Source organism: Tenebrio molitor, chromosome 4, assembly GCF_963966145.1.
Source record: "Tenebrio molitor chromosome 4, icTenMoli1.1, whole genome shotgun sequence".
NCBI classification, from domain to species: domain Eukaryota; kingdom Metazoa; phylum Arthropoda; class Insecta; order Coleoptera; family Tenebrionidae; genus Tenebrio; species Tenebrio molitor.
In genome coordinates, this window is record NC_091049.1 from 23,008,348 (window position 1) to 23,027,846 (window position 19,499).

Below are 19,499 nucleotides of genomic sequence, written 5' to 3' on the forward strand. Positions count from 1 at the left end.
ATTGGAAAATAATTGATTCTAAGACTGGTAAACTTCGAACAAATTTTAAATTTGTCGAAAGTTGGCAGGTCACACTACTATATGAGCCCTTTGAGTACACTTCACTTTTTTTAAGGAAAACAACCTGATTTTCAAGGTAACTCAAAAAGTGCAAAATTTATAAGGTCCCCCTTAAAACACTTTGGTTTTTTGATGATTTTGCCCTGTTTCTAGAAGGTAGAAGGCATGCTATACAAACTCATGTTGATGGGTCTGTTCAGCACAACAGTTCAAATTTAATGATTCTAGAAATCAAACCATTGAACAAAATTTTAATAAAAAATTAAACATACAGGGTGTTTCTGAAAGAAGTACATTAATTTTAACTGGTAATAGAACTCATCAAAAGGAACAACTTTTCTCTCTGACATTTTGGCGAAAAACGTTGCGTAGTGGCTTAAAAAATAGGAAAGATTTTCCTAAAACCGTTCATATCTCCAAAACTAAGCTACCTAAAAACGTGAAACAACCCGATTCTTACGAAGTGGATTTTTTGCTATACGGGTAGATTTCTTTGAATTTCGATTTCTGCGTTAAAACACGTTTTCTGGATGAAAATGGACGTTTTTTTCATATTAGCGCTGATCTCAATTAGCCATTGCAGTATTTAGTGGCCTAGGGCTATTTTAGTGAAAAATCTCTCCAATTTTTTTTTGGAACTAAACATCGTTTTTCGGCAAAATGGTAGATAGAAAAGTTGTTCCTTTTGACGAGTTCTATTACCAGTTAAAATTAATGTACTTATTTCTGTTATACGTTGTATAAGGCTCCTTCAGAACACTTTGTTTCTTTAAGCATTTTGTCTTTACTCAATATGTCATCAGAACAGTGTAACAAAGACGTCTGTAGTGAAAAAATCGCAAAAATCTAGAAGTGCCTTATGTAAACAATTACCCTAACTAAATCCAGAACACTCAGTTGATAAAGTGTCCCCAAGCTCTATATCCCAAAGTTGTTTCCTTATCTGCTAATAAATTAAGACATTCCTTTTCATTATTTTGTTATTCAATAGTATTGAGTCATTGTAATTCTGGTAATCGCCCCTGTACTTTTTGTAGAGAACCGATATTCACTCGATGGGTTTAAATGTGTTCTCAATTGGAAATTTCTTCTTTAAATAGTGCACAAATTCGACATAACATTTTCTTAACTCAACTCGTATTGCCTTTTTATCAACTTCACTAATGATTTCGCTTGTATGCAAAAATTTAAGAGCTTGTGCACCAATTTCCATGTCCATAACTGGTACACGATTATTAAAGCAATCAATGTCAATTTTAGCTAACTGGGTAGCATCTTTAAGCACGGTAGTTCCATTTTTATTTTCTTCAAGTAATTCTTTTTTAATAAACTGACACATCAAGTTGTAAAGGACTTCCCCACACGAGGAGTACAAATATGTGATTAAAGGACGGGTAAAAAAAAATTCCACCAGTTCTGCCACACGAATGACGAATGCCATATACACTGGGCTTTTTGGATCTTTTAATGCATTTTTAATACGTTTATATCTGTATGTGTTCTCAACATTACGTGTAAATCCAGTTTTTTTTGGCAATTGTTTCAGAAAATATTCCTTCAAATTAGCCCACTGTTGCAAAATTCAGGATAAAACTTTCTTCAGAGAAAGCCATCGGCTATTAACGTGCAGTACTTGGACTACTTGGTTAGCGTATTTGAATGCAATACAGTGTGGAAATTACTTATAGAATAAATTCAATAATTTCAAAAATAATGACATTTGCCGAAAACGCTGAAACAGGTCGATTTTTGTTTTTAATAATGCTAATTTTAAGTTACTTCACTTGTTCATGACGTCATCCATTTTTGAGCTATGACGTCATCACCAATTTTTTTTAAATGACAACCCCCACTTTTTTCTTCTCCTTCCTACTACCTAAACTCGGTACAGGTTGCAAAGACACACTTGTCATTTGCAACAGCACTTTTATGGCATTAGTCATTTGAAATTACTTTAAAACTGTACTTATATGGAAAATATTCAACCCAAACTATGATTTTCTGGTCCCTTTGTGCCTTTATTTGGTTCAGAAATATGAAAAAAATGCTGTTGCAAATGACAAGTGTGTTCTTTTATGTACAACTATATTGATATTTTGAGTACAGATATTATTAAAAATTATTAATGCCTGGTCCAGATTGGACAGTCAACAAATAAAAAACAAAATAATAGTGGAAATGTTTATTTTTTTATTAAATAAATTACAAAATAGCATTACATATTTTTTATTTACCCAGTTTTTCCATCTGAGGTTAACTTTAACTGAAGTTTACTAACTCCAGAAACAATTGTTGTCACCTTTACTTGGTGTTAACGATAGATTTAAAAATAGGCCATAACAGAATTAAATCGTCATGTACGTACTTGATAATTCACAACACACCTTGCCTGTAGTAATAACATTTTATCTACGGCTGCGTTAATCAACCTAATAATAAACTTTTATAACTTGTAGGTACAATTAGAAGTCCTTCTTATAGTTCAACACCACCACACCGCTTTACATCTCAACGCGAAGTATCGCCAAAACCCTCTACATCTCAACGCGAAGACTCGCCACAGCCCTCTACATCTCAACGCGAAGTATCGCCACGTCCCTCTACATCTCTAGGCGAAGTAACACCACGGCCATCCACATCACGTTACTACGCGACGGTTGGTGCAGTTTCCTTGCCGATGGGAACCACCGTCAGCACACAGACACGGTTGACGTTGTCATCCAGTTCTCCCAGAAAACAAGCTCTCCGGCGCCAGCCAAGAAGAGAAAGGGAAACATCAGGAGAGGAGGAAGATGGTGATGTCGCAAAATTTTGCGTATTATGTGATAAATTGTTACCACAAAACTTAGCAACAATTGTAAAAATGCAAGTAACACTTAATAAGAACGCCCCCAGGTTCCGGAGATATTCCAGGGAGTATAAACAATTCGCAATTACCTTGTTTTTCCTGTCGCCGATGGCGTACCGTTTTTTAAGAACCACGATTTTATTGCCAACGGTTCGTACCTTGCAGCGAATGAGTGAAAAAATTCGAATCAACCCTGGACTGAGTCGAGTGGTTTTTGATATATTAAAAATTAAAACCAACAGTCTAGGTGACGACGGAAAAGATTGTGTCCTATGTGCAGATGAGATGAGTATAAAAGGACATCTATTGTATGACATTCACATCTATAAAGTTCCGACAATAGAAGAGTTTATTAAGAAGTTACAATGTGGTCAAAGAACAGGTCAAAGTTCATCAAAGTTTTTATTCTTTGATGCTATTGATAATATAATCGGAGACTCACCTACAAATAATTGTACCCACTCTTTAAATTCCAAATTAATGGGGACAGTGATAGTAGCTGCACAGAATTAGATTCAAATGACTGCGTTAAAGTAAATAATTTAGACAGCTCAAATAATGGATAGGCAACTAATGAGGATAGTTCAATTAAAAAGAAATTAAAGGCAGTATAAATTTGAAGCATAAAATATCTACAACGTAGATGAAACTGGCGTTATGACTGTTCAAAAACCGAGCAAAATTGTTGCGACCAAAAGTTTGAAGCAGGTTGAATCGAGAACTTCAGCAGAAAGGGACACATTAGTGACTGCGTTGCAATAAATGCCATAGGTAATATCATTCCTCCAATCTTTGTTTTTCCACGAACGAAGTATAAGCCCTATTTTATAAGAGATGCAGGCTCTATTGGCGCAGCCAATGGTACAGGATGCAATGGATTCAGTGCAAGAATTGCCGACAAAGTCGATGAACTTTTTTTTTATTGTTTGAATTGTGAAGACTTAGTTGTAAGTTTTACCCGTTTAAATAAACATGTTTTTAATCATTAAACCTGCATACATATTTTGTTACAATTGTCCTCTTACCGGGGACAATTGTAACATCATGCAATTTAACGGATTTTTTTTTCTTAAGTTAGAATTTAGAAATCAAAAAATTCAAAACAAAAATAGGTTTTATATTCACCAAACTTGGCGCTATCAAAATAGTATACTTTCAAGGATATTAAAGTAATTTTGACTCAACAGGAAAATTAAGCGCAAAAACTGTTACAATTGCCCCCGACCTCCCCTATACTTCGATACGTTGAGAGAAAGTCTACTTCAGAAAAAAAAATCACACTCGTGGGAACGCCAAAGAAGAAATAGCATAAGAATTCTTATCAAACAAAACACGCGTTCCTCAAACGAATTTGGGGGTTTCAGAAACAAGGACAAACTTGTTTGGTATGTCCCCAAAAAAGGAAAGGCTGTCGTACTGTTGAGCACATTTCATGATCGTGTAACAACCCTTGATTCAGAGAAAAAAAACAAACTGAAGAAATCTTATTTTACAATATGACGAAAGGCGGTATTGACACGTTGGACAAGCTTTGTGCTACATACAGCGTACAGAGATGGTCGATGGTACTTTTCGATCTTGTGACAAACATAATAACTGTTAACGGCTTGGTCGTCTTCAATCAAGTAAATCAGAACCATCTGAGGGATAAAAAAAAATCATGGGCGAAGATTTAGTGAAAGCTCATATGTCAAGGCGCGCGGAGAAGCCTCAAATGACATCGGCCATGAGCTCAGCATGAAACGTTGTAGAGTTGAGTCTTCAACATAAAAAAGACCTACCTCATCTTCAACTACCTAAAACTACAGGAAAACGATGTAATATCTGCCCGTGAGCTAAAGATATCAAGACGTATGAGCAGTGTGTTCAAAACTCCCATAAAAAGCATGCTTGTAAAGAACACTCTGTTGTCATGTGTCTAACTTGTTACAAATCTTGTACGCCTGATATTTGACGAAAACATTTGAAATTTGAAATCCAACTAAGTTACCTCCTATAGGTGCTGTTTTCGATATTTTCCTTACCAATTGTCAAAATGGTTAAAAGCTTTCGCAATTTGTGACCATTGACGAAATGCTTGTAGGGTTTCCAGGGAAGTGCAGCTTTCGTCAATACATACCCTCTAAACCGAATAAGTATGGTTTGAAGATACTAGCATTATGTGACGCAAAAATGTTCTACACTAGTAAAAGTTAGACGTTTATTTAGGAAGACAGCCCGAAGGACCCTACAATCTATCAAATAGTCCGTATCATATTGTTTTCCGTCTTTGAGAGCGTATTTTCGGATCTGGACGGAATGTAACTATGAACTATAGACAAGATTGAAGAGTATGCTGAGATTTACTATTGGGATGATATAGCCATACGACATTTCGGATTATCAAAATTATGTGGTGTTGCAAACTCATGGCGGGATAGTTTACCAAGAGAGGAACGTAAATGGCAAGATTGGTGCAAAGTATTGCGTGGAAACTTCCCTTGTGAAGAGAATAAAATGGCAATTACGCTTCATGCTTGGAATTATAAGCGACCAAAATGCTGTGGAATACTTTTATGGAAAACTTGCTAGGTGTAACAACGCAGCCATGTCAGAGCAGGAAACCATCGAATGGATAGCGCATGGTTTACACTATGTTAAATTCCGGGATCATTTGGGTTATTTGAATCGCTACAAGAAACCGTCAGAATTATTTCCGGATATCAGATCGTCTAGTAATTAAGACAAAGCTTTTGGCAAACAATTTGTTAGTTGTAAAGACAAGACGAATGGTAGAGGAATACTAAAATATTTCCAGTGTAGCAGAGGACACATCCCGAGAAATAATAAAACTAAAAGTGACGTTTTTAACCAAAGTAAAAATGCAGCGAGTAGTTGTCAACGGAATGCGTGAAAGTGCTCCAGATAGGAAGTCATACACACAAGAAATATTTCAAAGATGCCCTAATTAATGGACGACCGACGAAATGTTATATTGACCTAGGCAGCAGCTGTGTTGCTCTTCTACTTGATTGGGTAGAACAAATGGGCTTTACTTATTTTGAAACTGATCTTGACCCATTGGTTGGGTATGGTCAGGGAGTTGTAAAACCGATTGGGACGCTGACTATTAACCTTACGAATGATGACGGGACCACGAAGGTTAACGCACATATAGTACCAAACGACAGCCAGTTAGTGCCTGTACTGGTGGCTCATCCCTTGGCAGAACAACCTCATGTGTGCATCTAAAGTACCTCTGATGGATTAAGGGTGCGTAATGGATTGTCTGACTTTTTCAACATGAACCCTCGCGGTAGTATCTTGCGGTACCATCCTGCAGACCGGAACCCCCGCCCGAACCCAGAATATTGGTCAACCCACATTCTATTTAAGCTCATTAGTGCATCAGTTTCTTACATTTTAACAGTGCTAATATTACTACACCGTCCTCATCCGAGGTTAAAACAGAAACTGCTAACATAAAATATCTTGAACATAAAGCACAAATATGAAAAATATGTATTTAATACGACTATCATTAACAATAATACACAGAAATGTGAAAAGGTGTAATCGTCAATGGAAAGATACAACTTTAGATGAGATGTTGCTTTTTTTTACCATCATTCTGTATAGATAAGGTTGGTGCAATATCCAAAAATTGCATATTATTGGTCAAGGAAGTTGTATCGCCAGTGTTTTGTCTGGCGCATAACGTCGCGAAATCGATTCCAGTCATTTGTAAGATTCCCGCATTTCGCAGATAACGAAGGACCCAACACTGAAGATCGCTTATTCAAAATAAAACCGTTGCTCGATGCCTTGAAAAAAAACAAACGTTTTTGAGTGCGGTACACTGGTTAATGTATGCAGAATAATTCTCCTCCATTTTAGGCAAATGGAACGGTTCGAGTGAAAAATGCCAATACTCACAGACGATGCAGCGACCGTTTTCGAGCTTACAACAACAATGATCGATAACAGTTTTCATATATAATATACCAAGGGACAGATATATTGCCGGAAATTTTTTCGAGCAATCCTCACACACGAGTGTTTGTAGCAAGAAAATTACACGAGGGCGCCAGCCCGAGGGTAATTTTGAGCGACAAACACGAGTGTTGGACTGCAAGAAAAAATTTCTGGCGATATATATCTGTCCCGAGGTATATTCAGAAGAGAATCGCCCGAAAAAATTTTTCCCTAGGTCAATTATATCGGAAATTTTCCCTAGGGAAAATTAAATTGTGATTGGTTGCTATTCAAACAATTCGGAGTTGTGATTTGTCAATATAAATCATGTGACATTTGAGGGCGATTCTCGATAAAATTGCACTGGGCTTATCGAAGATTAGGAATATGGAAAAAAACTTCGGGAACACCTCTGTTGTCAAACAAGCCACAATGATTACGACCTATGACGAACACCACTGTACTACCGTGCAGTGCTGCTAGATGCAACTGAAGTTTCTCCCACTCCAAATCACTATAAATCCCTCTGAAGGTTTAAAGATCCCTCCACTTCCACTGAGAGAATACATGATAAGACTTCAATATATTTTTATTCGTAAACAAAACATAAAATTTCTGTGATAAACATTAAAACATTAAAAAAAACAATCAACATCACTCTTTTTAATATATTATAATATAAATAACATCGTCCGCGCCGATAATAAAAGTCGTGCTCACCAGGGGGTGCGGACTCGTATATAGTTGACTTAAGTTGCAAAAAACTACTTCTCATTTGCAACAGCATTTTTTTCATATTTTTGAACCAAATCAAGACACAACGGGACCAGAAAATCATAGTTTGGATTGAATATTTTCCATATAAGCACAGTTTTAAAGTAATTTCAAATGACTAGTGCCATAAAAGTGCTGTTGCAAATGAAAAGTGGTTTTTTGCAACTTGAATCAACTTTAGGTGACCTTGAAACAAGTTTTATTTAGAGGAGGAGAGTATAGATGGCGCTGCAGGCAGCTAAAAATATTTGTTACCATCCCAAAGTTGGTAATCCCAGAGATAACGTAGAGATCGGCAAGTGGATAGAGGATTTTGTCCGCAAGTCCTCCTGAAATCAAAACTACTAAACTGAAAAAGGGAGAAACCATAGAAAGATATAGCAACGACGGAGTTCTGATTGGAAAATGGCGAGATAAACGGGAAGTTGCCTATATTTCCACGGAATTTTCATCAGAAATGGTTGCATATAGAGACAAATTAGACCGGGAAAAGTTGAAGCCTAAGCCCATATTTGAATATAACAAATATATGAGCGGGGTCGATCGCCAGGATCAGCTTCTGTCCTATTATCCCTGCGAAAGGAAATGTCTGCGTTGGTATAAAAACTTAGCGGTGCACATTTTTTTTTTTTTTGGATAAATGCGCATTTGTTGTTTAACAAATTTACTAAATCAAAAATGTCCTTGTATGAATTTAGAATAAATATAATCGAAAATTTGGTGCCACAGAAACAAATAAATCAGCCACTCGAATCACTTGGGAGGGAACACACCCCAGAAAAAATCCATTAGGGCCTAAAGGAAAAAAGGCTGTATCAAGGCGGTGTACCTAAGGTTACTAAATCAACACACTACGTGTTAAGGTAGCGCCATTAGTGATTTTATATATCTATCCTTGTCGCACAATAAACTCAATCTGGGGATAAACAAAACAGAGTCACGTTCGAAAATTGATACCCTCCACTGCTGCATGGCCTGGCGGTGACGAAAGCTCCGGAAGAAATCCGCCAGGTGATGAACGGCCTGTTCAGGGACGGCTACTTTCCGGAACCGTGGATGATGGGAAGACTGTTCCTCATCCCAAAAAAGGAGACGGACGGACCCAAGGTCAGACCCATCTGCCTCCTGGACGCTATGGGGAAACTCTACGAACATCTGGTAAGGGCCAGGCTTCTGACCGAGGTGGAGAAGAAGGGAGGACAGACAATTCGGTTTCCGCGAAGGCATGTCCACGATGGACGCCATCGATGACGTGTTGGGCTTTGCGCGGGTGGCTCAAAGCGGTTGGTGGGGACGAAAGGATATGTGCGCCCTGACCACTCTGGATGTTGAAAATGTTTTCAACATGGTCCCGTGGGAAGGCATAGCCAAAGCACTGGAGGGGGTCGCGATCTCCCCTGAACTCAGGATGGTAATCGCCAGCTACCTCGAGAAGCGGCAACTCATGGTGAACGACGACATGACGGTGCCGGTGACGTGTGGGGTTCCACAGGGCTCAATCCTGGGTCCTACTTTGTGGAACAGTTTCTACAACGGAGTGTTGGAGCTGGAACTGTGCTTGGGATGCCGAACGGTGGCTTTCGTCGATGACCTCGCAGTGCTGTCCATGGGACGCGGTGAAGAGGAGCTCATGACCGTGACAAATGATACTCTAAACAGAGTAGCCCTGTGGATGGATGGAGCGTCTCTACGACTTGCCCTCCAGAAAACGGAAGCTGTCCTGCTGGTGGGCAACAGAAGAACGAAGGGCGTCAAGTTCGTAGTAGCAGGTGCCGAAGTGAAGCCGAGGAAGGCCATCAGATACCTTGGGGTGCTCCTGGACAGGCAGATGAGCTTCTCATCGCACGTCCAGTTCGCTGCGAAAAAGACCGAGGGCGTCGTAGCGGCGTTCGGAAGGATGATGCCCAACCTGAAGGGGGCATCAAATCACACCAGGAAGCCACTTCGACCCTGCTATACGGGGCGGAGTAATGGGGACCACGACTGAGGTACAAAAAAGAAAGACCGAAACACGCTGACGAGAATCCAAAGGCGGGCCTCGCTTCGAATAGTCGGAGCCTACAGTACCGTGTCGGCGGAGGCGGTGCAGGTCCTCACGGGACGTTGGATGTCGAAAATGCTTTTAACACGGCCCCATAGGAAAGAATCGTCAGGGCATTGGATGATCTCGGAGTCAGCAAATATCTGACGGAGATGGTGCCCTGACGGACAGGACGGTGACTACGATGAACGGCGTGCACCAAATCAGGAGCTGCGATGTCCCACAGGGTTCGGTCCTGGGTCCAACCCTCTGGAACATCAACTGGAGAGCCTCGTGGACGGAGCCTTGGAAAGGATGAGCGACTGGATGCGCGAACCAGTGCTGCGCCTGGCAACTCACAAGACGGAAGGGGGCCTCGTGGACGGAGCCTTGGAAAGGATGAGCGACTGGATGCGCGAACCAGTGCTGCGCCTGGCAACTCACAAGACGGAAGGGGTACTCCTGACGGGAAAAAGGAGACCAGGGAGCATTGATGGAACACATTGCTTTTCAAACAGATCTTTGTCTTACAGAAGCATGGTGGGAGTCATAGTTTTCAAAAAACCAATTGTGATGAAATAAAAAGGCATTCATTGGTGTAAACCTGCTGGTCTTGGTCTTCGAGGTTGGAACTGCGAGATAATTTCATTACTTCTGTAATGTCCTGAGGCAGATTTGACTGGTTAGTCGCCAACATTCACTTGAATGATTATGAGCTACAACCAAAGAGAGGATCTTCAGTTATGACAAACTGTACAAAGTTCGACCACTTTTGGACAAAAAGAAATTTTGTATTGACGAAACGATAGTACCCTTCCAAGGAAAACTAATTTTCAAACAATATAATCCCCAAAAAGCACATAAGTACGGAATCAAAATATTTAAGTTATGCTGCGATAAGGGTTATACGTGGAACATGAGTGTGTATGCTGGCCAAGAAAAGACACCTGACAAATCGCCAACAGTTTCCACCAAAATCGTGCTAAATTTATCAAAAAAAAAAAACACTTTTAGGAAGTGAGAGAATTTGCATAATTGACAACTGGTACACAAGCCTTCAGTTGGCCCGTATATTACTAGACAATAAAATCCTACTGAAGTGATGAAAAAAAACTAAAAAAAAATTGAAGATATTACATTACCAATTCAACGCCGTGGAAATACAATTGAAAAACCAAAGGCAATTGTAGACTATAATTTTGGACGGTTTAAAAAAGTTTGAATATCGCTGGACTATGTGTATTGTATTCTTTGGCAAAAAATAATTTCAATAACACTTATCAATTACTTAAAATTCAAAGTGTGTCGTTTTTTGTGCCGGTCAGTGTATTAAAAAATTTAAGGAATCATTTTTTGGATAATGGTTACCTTAATGCCGATGCCATTGTTAGTGCCATTTTAAACATGTTGACAAAATATAACTTAAAAATTGGGATGGAGCCGAGTTAAATATTTTCCTCAGCAATGGAGAATCGCAACAATAGTTCCAATCCCAAAACCGAAAAAAGACTTGAAAAACCCCAACAATTACCGCCCCATAAGCCTCCTACCCGGACTCGCAAAGGTGGCGGAAAAGGTAATTAACGCAAGACTAAACAAATACGACAAAAACCTCAAACTGACCAGAGAAGAACAATTCGGCTTCAGACAAGGACTCGACACAACACAACAAGTGACGAGAATCGTAAATGACATAATCGCAAACTACAACAAGAAAAAAGTAACATCAATGACATTATTAGACATACAAAAAGCGTTCGACAGAGTCTGGATCCAAGAACTAATAATCAAATTATACAAAAACAAAATCCCAATAAACATGGTAAAACTACTACAATCATATTTAACTGATAGGAAATTTAGAGTAAAAATAGAAAACACACTTTCGGAAACGCAACTCATTAAAGCAGGAGTACCCCAAGGATCAGTTCTTGGACTCTTCACCTGGTTTATTAACGATATCCCCACATTCGCAAAAACAAAACTCGCCCTATACGCTGATGACACGGCTATTTATGCGCATTCATTCAACGGCGAGGTGGCCAACAGACAAGTTCAGTTGCACCTCAACATGATACTAAAATATTTCGACGAATGGCTAATCACAATAAATGCAAGCAAAAGAGAAACCATACTACGAGTATTCACAAGAAAATCTACTAACAACAAAATAATCACAAAATTAAAAGTTAAAGATAAAACGATCGCGACGACGCCCACTGTAAAATACCTCGGACTGACACTTGACACCAGACTGAACTTTCACACACACATTAACAACACACTGACAAAAGCAAACGCAACACTCAGGCAAATTTACCCGCTAATGGCAAGAAACAATAAAATAACAATTGACAACAAAAAAAGACTTTAGAAAACAATAATACGACCAATAATAACCTACGCTTCCCCGGCCTGGTGCCACATCCCCAAAACCACCATGATAAAACCGCAACGCTTTCAAAACAAATGCCTAAGACTAGCGACAAACATGGGACGTTACACAAAAATCACGGACTTACATGAGACAGCGCAAATTGAAACACTTAAAGAACACATAGACAGGCTTTCTAACAATTTTTACCAAAACAGAACACAACACAACATCCTCACAAAAGACATGACAAAATTACGAAAACACAACACAACAAACGCAATTAAACATAAATTTCCGCACATGGCACTCGACATATTTAACGAACCCATCACAGAATCGCAATAATGTATATATGTAAATAGTTGTATATATGTAAATAGTTGTATATAGATATTATATAGATAAACGAAAAAACTTTTCCAGCTTAGTCATTATTCAAACCGATAGACCCGTAAACTGGAGACACCGGAGAACCCCAACTACCAGAGAGGAGCGAAGGAGCACCGGGAGGATCCCTCAGATCACACAAGGAGGCAAATTCGCCCCTCTCTGGGAGAGCTACCTGTAAAATAATATAATTTAAAAAAAAAAAAAAACACAATGTAAATAATTACTTAAATTGAATACTGTCAAATTAACTAATCAAAAAACCACTGATAATCCGCATTCGCGGAAGGAGCAGATGTTAATGTAATGTAATCGAATAACAAAAATTGTAGTCCTCGGGCAAAGATTTCATGTACATATACTTAAATTAATAAAGAACTGTTAAATTGGAAATTGGTTGCCTTCCAACCGCGAGTCCCGGGTTCGAATCTGGTCAAGGAAAATTAATTTTTTTATTTTTTTTTTAATATGTACAGAACTGCATTGAAAATATTTAGTGGTTTACACGATAAAATTTTAAAAACCAATAATTGTTTGTAGCAAAACAATATACGTAATATTATAGGTAAATCAAGGAAGCTTCTGACAGCAGTGATTAATGACTCATTAATCACTGCCGTGATTAATGGGTATTATTAAGGTCGAGCAAACAGACGTATAAGGGGTACATTATACAATAGTCGTGGGAAATTTGTATACATTGGTACCTACTTACTTATTAATTTTTCAGAAACACTGAAATGGATTCGACCTCAAAGACAGTAGATGAAGCCTTATCTCCTTCACCGTCATCTTCTGAAGAAGCTTTGTCTTTACAACAGAAAAAAAGAAAAAAGAAAACCTACGCTCAAAAGTACCAGGAAAGCTGGGAACAAGATGTTATATTTAAAAGTTAGCTACAGAAAAGCAAGAAGGGACCAACATACGCTTATTGCAAAGGATCTGGTATGTGGCAAATCTGAACTTCTCAAACATTCCCAAGTAACGTCACACAAAAATAGGGCTAAATCTTTATCTAAACAGCAAACATTAAAATCCATGACAACTTTCCAAACAAATGTAATTTTAGAAAATAATGTTAAAAAAGCTGAAATTTGAGTAGCAGCATTTGTAGCAGAGCACAACTTGTCATTTAATGTAATGGACCATTTGTCCGAAGTGATTAGGACTAGTTTTTGCGATTCCGAAATTGCCAAAAAATATACAAACAATAGAATAAAAGCCACTGCAATTGTAAACAATGTAACTGGTTCCCATGGTTTTGAGAAAAGATTAAATTTTCTTTAATTGTGGATAAATCCACTGACGTGAGCGCAATAAAAAGTTTGGCATTAGTGTGCAGGGTGGTAAATACAAAACCTGAAGATCTTTTTTTGGGATTGCTGCCTGTACCAAACGCTACAGCAGAGGTACTTTATAGTAAAATAAAAGACATTTTTTATAAATATAACATAGACTATAAAAAAAATTTAATTGGTTTCGGTGCAGACGGGGCCAGTGTAATGATGGGTGTGCATGTCTAAAAAATTACAAGACGACATTCCACATTTATTTATTTTGAAATGTTCATGTCACTCTTTCAGTTTGTGTGCAAATTATGCATTTGAAAAATTGCCTGGAATGGTTGAAGAACTTGCAAGAGATGTTCACACAGTTTTACAACATAGTTTTAAGAGACAAACTGAATTTTCCGAATTTCAAGAATTTATTAGAGTAAAACCACATAAAATTCTTCAACCATCCCAGAGAAGGTGGTTATCTTTACATCAAGTCGTAGCACGACTCTTGGAACAGTATGATGCACTGGTATTATATTTTACAGACCAGCTTAGTCAAAAAGTCAATAAAGCAGAATCCATTTTAACCAGGTTAAGGGATCCTTCCGTCAAATTATATTTTCATTTTTTAGACTTTGTTTTGCCATTTTTTAATACTTTAAATTTGGAAATGCAGTCGGAAAGTATTAAAATTCACACATTATATAGAAACATTGAAAATGTTCTGAGAATACTTTTAGATTGTTATATAAATAAAGAATATTTGGAAAAAAAACACCTATACAGGAAATTCAGTATAGAAATCCTAGAAATTTTGTTCCAATGGAAAATATATATGTAATGTGCATATGTAATTGGTAGCAATACCCATACATTAACTCTTTGAGTGGTGGTGGTTCACGCGATGTACCACCTTTTTTGACACTATTCCGCGGTGGTGGTCCACAAAACAATACATGCCGAAAAAACCTATAAAGCCCGGCTATAAAGTGTGGATTCTCGCTGATAAATCTGGGTACTGTTTAAAATTTGATTTATATACAGGCAAGGCAGACACCCAGGAAAAATGTCTAGGTTCTCGCGTAATCAATCACCTTACATGTCACCTGCGTGGCAAGGATCATCTGTTGTATTTTGATAATTTCTTCTGTAACGTTCCGCTGATGGAAGATTTGAAAAGGAAGGGCATCCATGCCGTGGCTACGGTGAACATATCCCGTCGGTATCTACCTAAATTCAAACCAGACAAACTATGAATCGTGGTGAATATGTGGTTTACTAGTAACACAGATTTAGCACCTATAAAATGGAAGGACAAAAGGTCGGTACATATGATTTCGAACTATCATGATCCAGAAATTGTTACTGAAGTAAAATGGAAAGAAAAAAATGGTAGTACAACTCAAGTTCCATGTCCCTCTGCAGTCGTTGACTACAATCGAAATATGAACTATGTTGACAAATATGATCAATTATTGTCAAGCTACAAAATTGATCGGCGAAGTAAGAAATGGTGGCACAGGATATTTATTACTTAATTGATGCTGCGGTTGTGAATTCATACTGTATTTACAAATTGTTAGAACTACCCTATCTTTCGTCCAAAGACTTTCGACGTGCTGTAATAGATGGTTGGGTGGCTGAGCGCTTAGTCTCAAATAAGAGGCAATCGACAAATAGTCAGCCCATACAAATAAAAAAATCAAAACCCTTCACCCCTACTGAAATACGGCTAACTTCTTCAACCCACCAACCGCAGCGTAGCTCTAGAAGAAGATGTGCCCTGTGCAGTACCAAGTCAAAGCAAGTCCGTACTGACTGGATATGTACCGTCTGTCAGGTTCCTTTATGCTTGACCAAAAATAAATCATTTTTTTTACGAATTGGTAAGAGTAGGCGGTAAAAGTAAGGCTGTTTAAAGCGTAGGTAGTGGCTAAAATTTGAAATTTATAATGCTTATAATGAGAGTTCTAAAAAAGTTAGCGGCGTCTTATCCCCAATTTTAAAGGCAGTTGCGGGAATTTGTTTTAATTTTCGATGATTGGTCTGAAATGGCACTCTCTGCTAGCTAATAACTCCTTAATCGGGGGTATAGTGCGTCTATCAATATGTTAAAACGACCTTTTGATTCCTTGAGTGGTTTATTGTCCGCTTAATAACGGTTGTCGTAAAAGTACTGAGTAGGCGATTCTCTATAATCCGCAGGTACAATACCTGCGGATTATTAAGGTATTGTAGCTGCCGATTATTAACGATCGGTTACTCACCACTTTTAGGACAACCCTCATTAAACGGGCTCAAAGAATCAAAAGGTCGTTTTAAAATATCGATAGACGCACTATACCCAACTTTTTAGGTACCAAGAAAATATCTCCCAAAAATTACAACTCGGATTCCTTCTGGACAAGAAAGAAAATAGCTAATTGGTTTTGTAACCGTCCACTTACTCCCACACATAAGCCCAATTCCACGGAAGATAAGGTACCCGACAAAAAGGAGGATCCAGAATACTATCCGTGCGCCCATTGCAAAGTTTTGTTGCGAAAAGATTATTTAAAGAGGCATGCGAAGGTATGCATTGTAGCTAAAAATTCATGTTGTGACGGAAGATCAAACAGGAAAGATCATGTGTCCCATTCTCAAACGGTAATGGCTTGTGCAATTGACATTACTAATACAGTTTCCAAATTGAACATCAAAACGCAGGTGTGTAGATGAATGTTAACGGCAAAATCTGATTTCATAGAGAATTAGTTTTACAGTTTTACGTAGTATGTATTAACTTTTGTTAAAGTATGGATAAATAATGCAAAACTAGTTCTGTCTATGGTTGAATTTTACTAGTGTCCTGTACAATATAGTATATTAAGTATAAAGAACGGTAATGACAATGTACGGATCGAAGACAATTGTTTGGAGGAGGAGCTTGCGACGACTCCAATATTGTCTGAGATCCGTACATTGTCATTAACGTTCGTCATGCTTATGAGATTTTTTGCGCGGGGTATGAAAATTTTGATAATACTAATGTCGCGGCAAGTTCGCTAATATTATTTCATTACAGCGGCAAGGAATGCCGACCACAAGAGCCGTGTGAGTTTCCAGAAAGTGCTAACATCTTGTCTTCAACTTCTGTCTACATAAATCAAGAATTTTCGAAACCAGCGAACTCAATATGTAATCAAGAAGACAAGGAAAATCCGGAGTATGAACATTTTGACAATTCTAATGTCACGGCAAGTCTGTTACTAAAATTGTTTCGTTGCAGTGGCAAGGTAGGCCGACTACAAGAGCCGTGTGTTTCCGGAAAGTGCTAACATCTTGTCTTCAACTTCCGTCTACATAAATGAAGAATTTTCGAAACTAACGATCTCAATTTGTAATCAAGAAGACAAGGAAAACGCGGGGTATGAAAATTTTGACAATGCCAATGTCGCGGCAAGTTTGCTAATGCTATTTCGTTGCAGCGGCAAGGAAAGCTGACTATAAGAGGCGTGTGAGTTTCCAGAAAGTGCTAACATCTTGTCTTCAACTTCTGTCTACATAAATGAAGAATTATTTTCGAAACCAACAACCTCAATGTGTACCTAATCAAGAAGACAAGGAAAATGCGGGGTATGAAAATTTTGACAATGCCAATGTCGCGGCAAGTTTGCTAATGCTATTTTATTGCAGCGCCAAGGAAAGCCAATTACAAGAGCTTTATGGGTTTCCAGAAAGTGCCCCCACATCTTGTCTTCAACTTCTGTCTACATAAAAATTATTATAATAATCGATTAATTTTGAATAAACTTTACTTACCGTTCTAGAACACCAAAAATTACTTACCATCGAGTTTATCGTTAGCAACGAGTAAACAGAGCTTACCATCTTGGAAACAGACGTGGTAAACAACCAAATAGAGTACAATCGCGCAAAAAAATAGTTTTAATTTTATCAGGTTTTTGATATAATGCGAGGCGATGAAATTTCATTTGTGGTAAAAAAGGACCTCCTTATTGTGCATTTTGGTGACTCATATTTAAAAAAGCACCGAAGAGAACGTATTATTTATTCATGTAGCAACCGAATGAGGGAACTCGCACGACTACTGATTGATTACCGACGTTTGACCAATAACACAGATGTATCCTTAAAAGAGATTCTACATCCGAAATGTTTTGAAAATGTGATATCTGCAGCCAGAAGTGTTGTAGGATACGACCCGATTAAAAAAACATTCAAATCACCAAGTTTGGCTATGCATCTTGGAACCTCATTGAAATTTGCCTGTGATGAGTTAACACACTTACTTTTGAAAGTAAGTAAAGGTTTCAAGTGTGTAACACCCACTGAAACCAAAGAATGTTTGCAAAATGTGAAAAATTTTAAGAAGTTAGTAGAATCGAGGTGGAACACAGAACTAGGTTCATTGGCGCACAAAGATCTGAATGAAAAAAAGTGGAACAAACCTATCCTGTTACCACTAGTAAAGGACATCAAAACATTTCAAGACGAGTGTTTGAAATTAGCTAGCGATTGCGAGAAAAAAATCCTGGAACAAAAAGATGATGTGAAAACCTAGAAAATGTTTGTTAATGTAACTTTGGCACTGCTAATTGTTTTTAATAGGCGTCGAATAGGCGACGTACAGTTTTTAAAAATAGCGGATTATCAGAACGATCATCGTAGTAATTCAGCCGACTTTGAAAATGCTCTGACGGAGACAGAAAAAATGTTAACAAACAAATATAAAAGGGTAATGAATAGTGGCAAGGGATCACGAGCCGTGGTTATATTATTACCAAAACCTATTGAAGCGTTTATTGATCTGTTGCTCAAAAATCGGCATAAATATATTTCGATGGATAATGAATATGGCAAAATAACGTTCACAATCAAGACGGTAATCATGATGACAATAAAGTACGGATTACAATTTTATTTTTTGAATTGACAGACAATGACGACCAAAATTTTTTGGCCGGCATAGTACAATATTTAATAACAGCAATATCAAAGCTCGTTTTGATGCAGGAGAGATGAGAAATTGTATTTTACTAGGTTTTTTTGTTAGTTATGTTCATAACAATATCCAAACAAGGATCCACTTGCGGAGTAAAAGAACCTCCACCAGTTGCCCGTATTTCTTTTTTATTACTTGCCGCTAGTTTTCGAACAAGCATTTTCTTATTTTCATAGCATTTCTTTAATGATTCCTTCTCCCGTAAAACTCCATGAGGGGTTTGCGAATTGAATTCTTGTGTAATCCGATCCCATGCGGCATTTTTTTCTGTCCAGGTTAATGCGTTCGTTTTCTTACATTCAATTGTATTTTTATATTTGGCGACAATGTTCATTAACAGGAGTTTTTCTTCAAAAGTATAGTTTGCCTTTCTTTTTCCTTTCTCCATAATTTTAATAGCACTGATCAAAGTTTAACTAATTCAGTAATGACAGCTAGTGACAGGACGCTTGTATTATGTACCTAGATTTATAGAAAATCACAAACGCACGCATACTTACCTAAGTATCACAAACATTGTAATGGTGCAGTCACTCTTTAATAAGTGGATCTTATTTATCTAAGTGACACTTACATAAGTAACACTTGAGAACATATACGGTGCAGTTGGCCCTTAATGAAACAAAAATAAGTCACACATAAGAGCTAAATAAAAATGTATTTGATCAAATAATTATTTTCTTTAAGAGTGGAAAGTTGTTTTAACAAAGCTTGTATTATCGACAATTTCTTTTTATTATTTGTATTCCTTTATTAAGTGTGGAAAGTTCTGTTAAGTTTGTTTATCGTAAATTTCT

General features: G+C 37.7%; 1 protein-coding gene and 1 long non-coding RNA gene across 3 annotated transcripts in view; one reads left to right on the plus strand and one right to left on the minus strand.

The window, feature by feature from the left end:
* The window catches only part of LOC138127828 (uncharacterized), a 102,835-nt gene that overhangs the window by 19,792 nt on the left and 63,544 nt on the right, over positions 1-19,499 (minus strand). The window lies entirely within an intron of this gene.
* Positions 13,190-17,641, plus strand: LOC138129078 (uncharacterized). Its single transcript, XR_011159062.1, has 4 exons — positions 13,190-13,365; positions 16,762-16,902; positions 16,966-17,312; positions 17,373-17,641. It is a non-coding gene; the product is annotated as an uncharacterized lncRNA (long non-coding RNA).